We start from the raw sequence: 11,741 nt of genomic DNA, 5'->3' as shown, positions 1-11,741 counted from the left end.
TATTTTATATATTTTGGCCCTCGATTTGATTATTTCCTATTGTCTACTCCTCCTGGGAAAGTCTGATTCTTTTTGTTCTAGAACTTTCAGATGTGCTGTTAAGTCACTTCTGTGAGCTTTCTCCTCTTTCTTTCTTTCTTTCTTTTTTTTTTTTTGGATTTTCAAGACAAGGTTTCTCAATAGCTTTTGGTTCCTGTCCTGGAACTAGCTGTTGTAGACCAGGCTGGCCTCGAACTCCCTCCCAGAGATCCGCCTGCCTCTGCCTCCTGAGTGCTGGGATTAAAGGCGTGCGCCACCACCGCCCGGCTCTCCACTTTCTTAATGTAGGCACTTAGTGCCAGGAACTTTCTTCTTAGCACTACTTTCATAGTGTTCCATAGGGTTGGGTACATTTTGCTTTCATTTTTGTTGAATTCTTTGAAATTTTTAATTTTTTTATTTCTTTCTTGACCCAGGGGTGATTTAATTGAGCATGAGTTTGCAGGTTTTCTGCAATTAGTGTTGTTGTTGAATTATAACTTTAAACCATGGTGATCCAATAAAATACAGGAGGTTATTCCGTTTGTTTTTTTTTTTTTTAATGTGTGTGTGTCTGTCAAGGTTTGCTTTGTTACTAAGAATGTGGTCAATTTTAGAGAAGGTTCCATGAGGTGCTGAGAAGGTATATTTTTTTGTGTTTGGGTGAAATGTTCTATAGATGTCTGTTAAGTCCATTCGAGTCACGACGTCTGTTAGTTCTCTTATTTCTTTGTGAAGTTTCTGTTTGATTGACCTGTCCAGTAGAGTGGGGTGTTGAAGTCTTCTACTATTAGTGTGTGGGGTTTTGATGTGTGATTTAAGCTTTTATAATGTTTCTTTTGCATATTGGGTGCTCTTATATTTGGAGTATAAATATTTGGGATGGAAACTTCATCTTGATAGATTTCTTCTGTGATGAGTATGAAGTGTCTTTCTACATCTTTTTTGATTGATTTTAGTTTGAAGTCTATTTTGTTAGATATTAAGATAGCTACACCTGCTTGTTTCTTGGGTCCATTTGAATTGAAAATCTTTTCCCATCACTTTACTCTGAGGTAATGTCTATCTTTGAGGTTGAGGTGTGCTTCTTGCATGCAGCATAAAGATAGACCCTGTTTTTCTATCCATTCTATTAGCCTGTTTTTATAGGTGAATTAAGTCCATTGATATTAAGAGATATTAATGACCACTGATTGTTAATTCCTGTTATTTATTTATTTAGGTGGTGGTAGTGTTTGTGTGTTTCCCTTCTTTGGGGTTTGCTAGTTTGAGGTTGTTTTGTTGACTGTTTTTTGGGGGGTGCAGTTAAATTCCTGGGTTGGAGTTTTTCTTCTAGTACTTTCTGTAAGGCTGGGTTTCTGTGTAGGTATTGTTTAAATTTGGTTTTGTTATGGAATATCTTGTTTTCTCCATTGAGGGTGATTGAAAGCTTTGCTGGGAATAGTAGTCTGGGCTTGCATCCATGGTTTCTTAGTGTCTGTAGCACCGTCTGTCCAGGACCTTCTGGCTTTCATGGTTTCCATTGAGAAGTCGGGTATAATTCTGATAGGTCTGCCTTTATATGTTACTTGGCCTATTTCTTTTGCAGCTCTCAATATTCTTTCTTTATTCTGTATGTTTTCTATTTTGATTATTATATGCAAGGGTACTTTTTTCTTGGTCCAATCTATTTGGTGTCCTGTAATCTTTTTTTTTTTTTTTGGTTTTTTGAGACAGGGTTTTTCTGTAGCTTTTGGAGCCTGTCCTGGAACTCCCTTTGTAGACCAGGCTGGCCTCGAACTCACAGAGATTCGCCTGCCTCTGCCTCCCAAGTGCTGGGATTAAAGGCGTGCGCCACCACTGCCCGGCCCCTGTAATCTTTTTGTACTTTCATAGGGATATCCTTCTTTAGGTTGGGAAAGTTTTCTTCTATGATTTTGATGAATGTATTTTCTGTGCCTTTGAGTTGGAGTTCTTCTTTGTCTATCCCTATTATTCTTAGGTTTGGTCTTTTCATGGTGTCCCAGATTTCCTAGATGTATTGTGTTAAGAATTTGTTGGACTTATCATTTTCTTTGACCAATAAATCTATCTCCTTTATAGTATCTTCAACATTTGAGATTCTTTCTTTCGTCTCTTGTATTCTGTTGGTTATACTAGCATCAGTAGGTAGTTCCTGTTAGTTTATCTAAATTTTCCATTTCCAGAATTCCCTTGGATTGTGTTTTCTTTATTGCTTCTATTTCAGTTTTCAAGTCTTGAATGACTTTTTTCAACTGTTTGATTGCTTTTTCTTGAGTTTCTTTAAGAGGTTTGTTGATTTCTTCCAACTTTTTGTTTGTCTTTTCTTCCATTTCTTTGAGGGAATTTTTCTTTTCCTCTTTAAGGGTCTCTATCATCTTCATAAAGTTATATTTAAGATCATTTTCCTTTGCTTCTTCTGGATTAGGATGATCAGGTCTTGCAGTTGTATGACCACTGGGTTCTGTCGCTACCATGTTGATTTTAGGTTATTAAATGAATTTTTACTTTGGCGCCTATCCATGTCTTTCTCCATTTGATGCCAGCAGTGTCTTTGCCTTTTGGTCCAATCCTTGCAGTTGCCGTCTGCGTCTTAGGGAGCTGCTCTTAGTCTGTTCTGTGCAGTCGCTGTCTGTGTCTCAGGGAGCCACTGAGGTCTGTCTTGGCCCATTCTCTCGATGTGCTCTGTGCAGTTGCAGCCTGTGCTTCAGCGTTCCTCTGAGGTCACAGGGGATGTGTGGGTTTGGGGGCAGAGTGGGCCTTGTAGTTTACAGGATCTGATGTATGGGGTTGGTATGGGAGCAGCCTACCTGCAAGAAGTTTGTCTGCTGGCTGGCTAGTGAAGCTTAGGCAGGTGGGGGAGGGACTTGGGGTTTTGCCCCAGTACTGAGGGACTAGAGAGTGTAGTGCCCAGCTGGCTGGCTGATCACTCACATCTTGATTCTCTGTGTGCAGTTGCAGCCTGTGCTTCAGAGTTCCTTTGAGGTTGCAGGAAATGGGTGGGTTTGGAGGTGGAGTGGGCCTTGTAGTTTACAGGGTCCAACTGATGCAGCGGGGAAGGGTGTGTTGGAGTAGCCTACCTGCAAGACTTTGATGTAGATTTTTGAGGAGACTGCAGCAGAGGAATTCTGAGAGGGTGGATCACCTGGGATATTGTCTTTATTGTTATCTGATTCTTTTTTTTCTGAAAATACACAAACTTTTAAAGGCTACATACATATTTGTATTAACACAAACATGGAATGTGCAGTGTGTACGACTCAGCTAAAAATGAGTCTCTGCTCTGTATTTGAGTAGGTAAAAGACATCTGTCTACTTTAGGGGCTCGTTTGGACTGAATAACCAAACCGTAATATAAATAAATCTCTATCCATGTCATCTGAAAGGAAGGCATGTAATAATAAGTCATGAGGACTCTGTAGCCAACAAGATTTGTCGTTACTCAGAGCTGTTCTCACAGTAGAGGGGTCAGCATATGTGTCATTTGTCTTGTGTTTTTTTCTTTGCTTTTTGTTTCTTCATGTCTGTAGCCAAGATTTTCAGGAGGTTTCCCCTGGCCAGATTTGACATTTAACCCTAATCCTAACCTGTGAATCACAGCATAATTTTTTTTTCTTTTTCTTTTTCTTTCTTTCTTTCTTTCTTTCTTTCTTTCTTTCTTTTTTTTTTTTTTGATTTTTCGAGACAGGGTTTCTCTGTGGTTTTGGAGCCTGTCCTGGAACTAGCTCTGTAGACCAGGCTGGTCTCGAACTCACAGAGATCCGCCTGCCTCTGCCTCCCGAGTGCTGGGATTAAAGGCGTGCGCCACCACCGCCTGGCCATAATTTTTTTTTTCAAAACAGGGTATAGTGGTAAATAAAGCTTGCCTGAAGATCAGAATACAAAGCAGCTATACTAGTCAGACATATAGGCCAGGCAGTGGTGACACACACCTTTAATCCCAGCAGGCACACTAACTTGCCATAGAGGCTGAGTAATGGTAGTACATGCCTTTAATCCCCACACTAGAGAGAAATATAAAACAGGAGGAGACAGCTCTCACACTCAGTCTCAGTCTGAGGACTTGTGGAGGCAGGATTGTCCATTTCGGTCTGAGGTAGAGGTAAGAACCAGTGGCTGGCTGCTTTGCTTTTCTGATCTTCAGCTTGAACCCCAATATCTGTCTGGTTTTTTTTTTTTTTTTTTTTTTTTTTTTTTTTTTTTTTTTTTTTTTTTTTTTTTTTATGAATCATGCTACAACAGGGTTTCTCTGTGCAGCCCTGGCTGTTCTGGAATTCACTCTGTAGACCAGGCTGGTCTTGAACTCACAGAGATCTGCCTGTGTCTGGAATTAAAGGTGTGCACCCCCTGGAGAGATGGCTCAGAGGTGAAGAGCGCTTGCTGCTCCTCCTGAGGATAGGAGTTTTATTCCCAGCCCCACGAACACCTGTAACTTCCTTTGCAGATGATCTGACCCTTTGTTCTCTGAGAGCTCTCACAGCCATCTTCACGCATGCACACACACATACAGACACACACAAACACTCGGGGAGCGCTCACAGCTGTCCGTACACACACACACACACACACACTCACTCACACACACACACACACACACTCACATACACTCTGGAAGTACTCATAGTCATCTGCACGCATGCACACACACATACAGACACACACAAACACTCGGGGAGCGCTCACAGCTGTCCATACACACACACACACACACACACACTCACTCACACACACACACACTCACATACACTCTGGAAGTACTCATAGTCATCTGCACGCATGCACACGCACACACACACACTCAGGGAGCGCTCACAGTCATCTGAAAACACTCACACTCATTTGCATAATTGAAAATAAATAAGAATAAGATCTTTTAAAAAAAATGCTGGGTGAGCCGGGAGGTGGTGGCTCATGCCTTTAATCCCAGCACTTGGGAGGCAGAGGCAGGTGAATCTCTGTGAGTTCGAGACCAGCCTGGTCTACAAGAGCTAGTTCCAGGACAGGCTCCAAAACCACAGAGAAACCCTGTCTCAAAAAACAAAAAACAAAAAACAAAAATGCTGGGTATAGAGGTGCACTTCTTTAACCCCAGCGTTCAGGAGACAGAGTCAGGTGGAGAGAGGCAGGAGGAGCTCTGTGAATTCTGGGCTAGCCTGGTCTACATAGTGAGTTCCAGGACTGCCAAGCTATGTAGAAAGAGACCCTGTTCAAAAAACAAAGCAAACAAACAATACAGAAAACAAACCAACGAAAGGTTAGTGTCACCATGACTGGCTTTAAAGTTTTAAGCTTAAAAATTTAATTTAGCATAGTTTTTTATTGTTTTTTTGTGAATTTCCCATCATGCACCCCATTCCCTCTCATTTCCTGGTCCCTCTCTCTATATCTGCCCTTCACCCCTGCAGCATCCCTTCCCAAAAGAAAATTTAAAAAATGAAAACAAATAAACAAAAAACCGCACACTTTCCGCCCCTCCGTCCCCATTTTCCCACCCTTCATCACCTCTTCATTTGTTTGAGTGGTGTTGGGCGCTGTGGTGTGTCATACAGGGTACCCCTTTGTCCGGACAGCTTTCCTTGTAAGCATTCATTGTAACGAGTTGTTGGTCTGGTTCCAAGTCTCTGACTTCTGGTACACTGTCAATACCGAGCCCTCACTGAAACTCCCCTGGCACATCCTGCTGTTGCTCAAAGTCATGGAGATCCTGCAGCCATGGTTTCGCAGAGCCAGTCCCTTCACACGCTCCAACAGGTCATAGATGGGGTGGATGTTGGGGTGGGGTGAGCCAACTGAAAGCCCTGGATTTGGGCCTAAATTTTTATAATTTTTTATAAAAACTGTTTGCTGTGTATGGGTGTTTTCCCTTTGTCTGTGTACCACTGTGCCCCTGGTGCCCACAGAGTCCTTAATAGGGCATATGAGCCACCTTACATGTGCTAGGAATCAAACCCAGATCCTCTGATAGTGCAGCCAGTGCTCTTCATCTCTTAGCCATGTTTCATCTTGCTCAATGGTTAAGAACACTTGCCGCCAAGGGTGAGAGCTTGAGTTTGATCCCCAGCACCCACCCAGGAGAGAAGTAACTTTAGCAAGGTAGCCTGTGACCGCCACACCCAAGCCCATCACACACATATGCGTATACGCACACACAAACACGTAAGCATAAGAAAACATTTAAGAAGATTTTTTTCCCTCCTGACAATCGAGGCTTTGAGATGCATCCCTTTCACTGAGTAAGTATCACGCGGGAAAGAAATACCTTCTTAATGACTCACCCTGCAGCATCTATGCTGACTCCACCAGCTTCATGGCGTAGGAAGGAATGGTTGTAGCGAGTGTGAAAAGCAAGTGCGAGTTTTAGTGCCGTATTCTTCTAATTACAGCTAGCACTTGTGACATGCCTCACGTCTGTGCAATGGGGATTCTTAAAGGGTGAATCATGGCTGCAGACCTCTGAGTCATCATCATCTCCCGCCCTGCTGCCGCAGAGCAAGACGACGTTTTTTTCTGGAATCATCAGGAAACAGAAACTTAACTTAAGGGTTCTCATTTGGGACATTAAGCCAGTGTCCCCAACTGGGACATAGTCTTCGCTCTTCAGAGGAATAGACCTTGATAATGTTTTCTCCAAAGACTGAGTTGGCTTTAATCTTACATTCCACAGGGCTAGGTCACAAGGTCAGGATGAGTCACGGGCTAAGGTTCCAGGTGCTGCTCTGGAGGTTGAGAATGGTAAACAAATCAGTTCGAATTTACTACTCTTCAGATTTAGAGAGGGTCAACTGAGAGTTGCCGGCTGGGCCAGTTGAACCTGACTCAATAACTATAGCACAGTATTGGAGCGCAAGGGCTAGGAATGGCTACGTTTAGGTCAATGTTGACGTTATCCACTGTTTAATTAAGATACCGAGCTATTAGGCTGGGCCATGGTGGCATACACCTTTAATCCCAGCACTTGGAAGGCAGAGGCAGACAGATCTCTGAGTTCAAAGCCAGGCTGGTCTACAGAGTGAGTTCCAGGATAGCCAGGGCTACACAGAGAAACCCTGTCTCAAAAAAACAAACAAACAAAACTTCCAAAAACAAAACAAAGCAAAACAAAAGATACCATGGAATTATGCTATGACTGATACCATGTTTTCTACATTTATGTACTTATTTATTTGCTTTTTGCTTTTGTTTAATTTTAGTGTGCATGTGTGAGGTGTGTGTGTATGTGTGTGTGTATGTGTGTGTGTATGAAGCTCAAAGGACAGCTTTCGAGAGTTGGTTCTCTGTCCACCTTCTTGAGGCAGGGTCTCATTGTTTCTGCTGTGCTGTGAAGGACAGGGCCAGCTGACTCCTCACTGCGTGCAGCTGTCCTATGAGGGGCTTAGGGTTTGAACTCAGGCAGTTGGACTTGCATGGCAAGTGCTTTTATCCACTCATCCATCTCGCAGGTCCTCTTCTCTACTGAAATGTCGTTCTTTTGAATTAAAAATCTAGCGCATGTCTACTGTAAAGATCAAATGCAGGTGTGCTTAAAGAGGAGTTAAATTTCTTCCTCACTTCTCCCCTCCAAGTGCCTTTCACTGGGTTGTGAAATGCTAGCTGTGTGTCCTTTCCTAAGTTCTCGGTGCATAGTTAAGTCTATGAGTGTTGTGTTAATACAACTGTCAACTTCAGAGGGTCACCCAAGAGACAAACCCTACATTTTTCCTTTTTTTACTTGAGAAATAACTTTTGGCTTATATTAAACGAAAAGCTTGTCTACGTTATCGTGTAACTAGCATCTTGGGTGCTCTTCGAATCGTGCAGTGTGGTGTGGTGGAAAGTGTTGCTTCAGAAATCATGAGATCGGAGATTCTCACCCTGGCTGCTGCATCGCCTATGTTTTTAGACAATGAATCGTGACAGGAATGTAAATCTTTTACAAGTAAAGTGCTACTCAGGGCCATTTGAACTAAGAAATATATACACACATTTATTCAAATCTCATTATATTTTTTATTATCACTGTATAGCAGCATCAGGAGTTAGGGTTTTTTTTTTTTTTTTCTTTTTCTCTTTCTATTTTTTGTTTGTTGGAGAAAGGGTTTCTATTGTAGCCTTGTCTGTCCTGGAAATGGCTCTGTAGACCAGGATGGTCTTAAACTCACAGAGATCAGCCTACCTCTGCCTCCGGAGTGCTGGGATTAAAAGTGAGCGCCACCACTACCCCGCAATAGTCTTGTGTCAGAAGCAGAATTCGAACCCATGGGTCCATAGGAGATCAGAATCCCCAAAGAGGGAAGCTGAGCTGGAGTCTGGTGTGTTAGATCACTCTGGTAGCCTAACATGTTCTTTTCTCTCTTTTTCTAAAAAAAATGATTTCCTTTTTTTTATTTTATTGCTGTTTTGCCTGAATTTATGTCTATATGAGGGTGTCAAATCCCATTACAGACATTTGTGAGCTGCCATGTAGGTGCTAGGAATTGAACCTGGGTCCTCTCAAAGAGTAGTCAGTGTGCATAACTTCTGAGCCATCTCCATAACCCCAAGAGTTAAGAATTTTATACCCTTATAAATACCATTGGTAACATTGTTCTGGACAAATCAAGTTAGAATTTATAAACTTGTAAAAATAAAATCACTTTTTGTGTTGGTAAAGGAGATTGGGAAAAGTCACTAAAACTGTGACTCATTTTCATGTTTACATTGTATCTGAAAGTGACCACAGTTTGAAATGGGTAAGGTGACATCATTTCCAGAAAAGTGCTTTTACGCCACTTGGTTAAATCACATATACTTGGGAAGTCACACAAGAGAAACTTACTTTGATTTTGGGCAGTTAATGTAAATCTGTGAGGTGTGTAGCCACTACCCTCCCGTGATAGATAGAAGGGAGTTCCAGTCAGGGCACCCACTTCCTGCTGAGACAGGTATGCACTGAATAGCCCAGGTTGGCCTTAAACATAGCCCAGGCTGGCCCTAAACTCATAGAGATCTGCTGGCCTCTGCCTCCTGCCAAGGTATTCTTTTAGTTATCTTGATGGGGAAAGAACAAATGCCAGTCAGCTTGTAATGATAATATAATACAAATATGTCTAAAATTTGTAGTATATACTAGAAATTGTGCTGAATGTTATTGATACAGGGGAAATTGGGGTCCCCTTTTGGCTATCTCATCAATAAAAGAATTTAAGAATTGACTCAAATGGAATCACAAAGACAATTTTATTAGTTTAAAAGAAAATATCAGGGCAGGAAAGCTGTAGAACCTCAGCAGCTGCTCAGAGGAGGGGGGTGGAAGAGAGAAGGGAAAAGCCATGCTGTGTAACCTGGCTGCAGGTCAGACACATGGCAAAGAAGCAGTCTCATGGGTAGGGTGAGAGCTTCAGAGCAAGAGTGAGGAAGCCAAAAATGTTGGGGTGGTGGGGAGCCCAGAGTGTTAAGGAAACTATGCTTCTAAAAAGAGATAAAAAAGAGAAAAAGGAAAAGACATTTTTTTTTCTGCATAATTCAGAAAAGTGAGCAGATTTATGACCCCCCCCCCCCCCATGGATACAAGTCATAAGTTATAGCACCAGGTGCAGGGATTCTGGGAAGGAAAAGTAAAAAAAGTGCAGTATCTCACTAAAGGACTAATTATTCTGCCCATCTCTGTAGCATGGCTTAAGGTGAGCCCTCCTTCTCAGAGATGGTCCCTTAGCCAAAGTGATTGAACTAGCCCAACTGGAATGTTAATTCTCCATGCAGTCCAGAAATTCCATTCTATTGATCAGATTTTCTTCTTCCTTTCTTCCCCTACTATAATATTAGGAAATGATGGGGACCAGAGGCACTGATCAGTAGTTGAATGCATTATGATAAGGACTAGAACAGATATAAAAACATATAATCTCAGAGAAGAGGCAAGTACCGATCCCATTAAAGGCAGGTGAGAAGGGGATGAAGACATGTTTAAGAGCGCTTGTTGCTGCTGTAGGTTTGGTTCCAGCACCCACAGAGTAGTGCATAGCCATCTGTAACTCCAGTTCCAAGGAATCCAATGCCTTCTTCTGATCTCTGTGGGTACTTGTAGGCAGACACTCATATATTAAGAAGAAAAAAAAATCTTAAAAAGTTGAGGAACACATTCCAGAGAAGTGGTATTTAGGCTAGAACTCAGAACAGAAGAGCAAGATCTGTGCTGTGGACACACATGTTCAGGAGCAGACATAAATCTGGAAGTGAGTGTGGTTGCTTGCACCTGTAACAGCACTCAGGAAACAGAAACAGGAGGAGCGGCCTGACTTCAAGGCTAGCCTAGCCTAGGGAATGAGCTGCTGCCACAAACAAATCACTACCACCAACCACTGAAAAATTAGGTAATGTGGTCGTCTAAGCTAGAGAGGACACAGTGATTAAGATTATGGAAAATGGTGTGCTCTTTATGCTGATATGGAGAAGATCTGTGTGCGTTTTCTCTTTATTTTGTTAATATGGTGTGTTATATTCATTGATTTAAAAATAATAAACCAACTACAAATTCTTGGAGCTAACTGCGGCTGGTTACAGTATATCATGTCTTACATATTGCAAGAAGGAATGCTAGATTAGGAAGAGTTAGCTTTATGACACTGGCAGCCTCTAGGATGACCAGATTTGGAGAGAAAGAATGCAAAACACGTACAAGATGAACCAGGGCCCATGCTCTTCAGTCAGTGATTGTCAGCACTGTTGACATAGAAAGCGGAAATGAAAGAGTACAGTGTGGTGGAGTTGTCACATGACCTAGGCTTCAGCTGAGATCATAGGTTTAGAAATAGAAAACAAGTAATAGATCATTTTCCTGTCTTTTCTCTGTTTTAATTCTTCATTGAGGGTGCACGTATTCTCTTTATAAAGTCTTAAAGCGTGGAGAAGTATATGAAATAGAAAATCATAGTTTGAGTTGGGGGGATGTAGCTAAGTTGATAAAATGCTTGCCGAATTCTCATGAAACTGTGGATTTGATCCCAAACACTGAACAAAATTGAGTGTGGTAGCATGTCCTGTATTTCCAGCTCTCTGGTGGTAGGCTGATTAGATGTTCAAAGTCTACTACATAGTGAGATCAAGGCCAGCCTGGACTACATTGAGACCCCGTCCCCAAATAAACAAACATCAACAAGCAAGAAATAGTGCAGTTGTTAATTGTAGGTTACATACACTTAATATTTGGACCAGTTCTGCTAAACGTCCCTTCAAAGCAGTGTTGGATCAAGTTATATTCCTGGCAACAATATTTGAGAGTAGGAAGTCTCCATATCCTTACCAGCTGCTTCTAATTCTTGAGTTTTATTGAGTTTCCTAGGCACAGTAGATAAATCAGGATAGGTGCACCAGTCAATAAAACGAAAGGCTCCTGGTGTTTCCTGCCACAAAATGAGCTCAGACTCGGTTTTGTCACCAGCTAAAAGGTTTCTAAGTTGTAGCGTTGTTAAGTTTACGTTTGTGGCGCACAAAGAATATATTTGTAGACAGAACTGCTCAGACCTCATCATGTGTGGCACATCAGAGTCTTCTTATGCTGGGAAATGCTAGGTAGCTTTTAGCGTTTTTAGCACTGTAATTGGGGCCCGTTCTAAATATGGTGGAGTCACTAACAAAATCTACAAAATTGAAAAAAAAAGTTACATTTATTAGACCATGCTTGGGACAATTGCTTATAGTATGAGAACAGAATGGGAAAGCAGAGATTCATTTTGTTCAACCTCTGTTCTACCTTCAGTGACTTTTTT

This window comes from Chionomys nivalis, chromosome 1 (genome assembly GCF_950005125.1).
Source record: "Chionomys nivalis chromosome 1, mChiNiv1.1, whole genome shotgun sequence".
Taxonomy (NCBI): Eukaryota; Metazoa; Chordata; class Mammalia; order Rodentia; family Cricetidae; genus Chionomys; species Chionomys nivalis.
The sequence above is the reverse complement of the archived record's forward strand: the minus strand, read 5'-3'. Positions refer to the sequence as shown.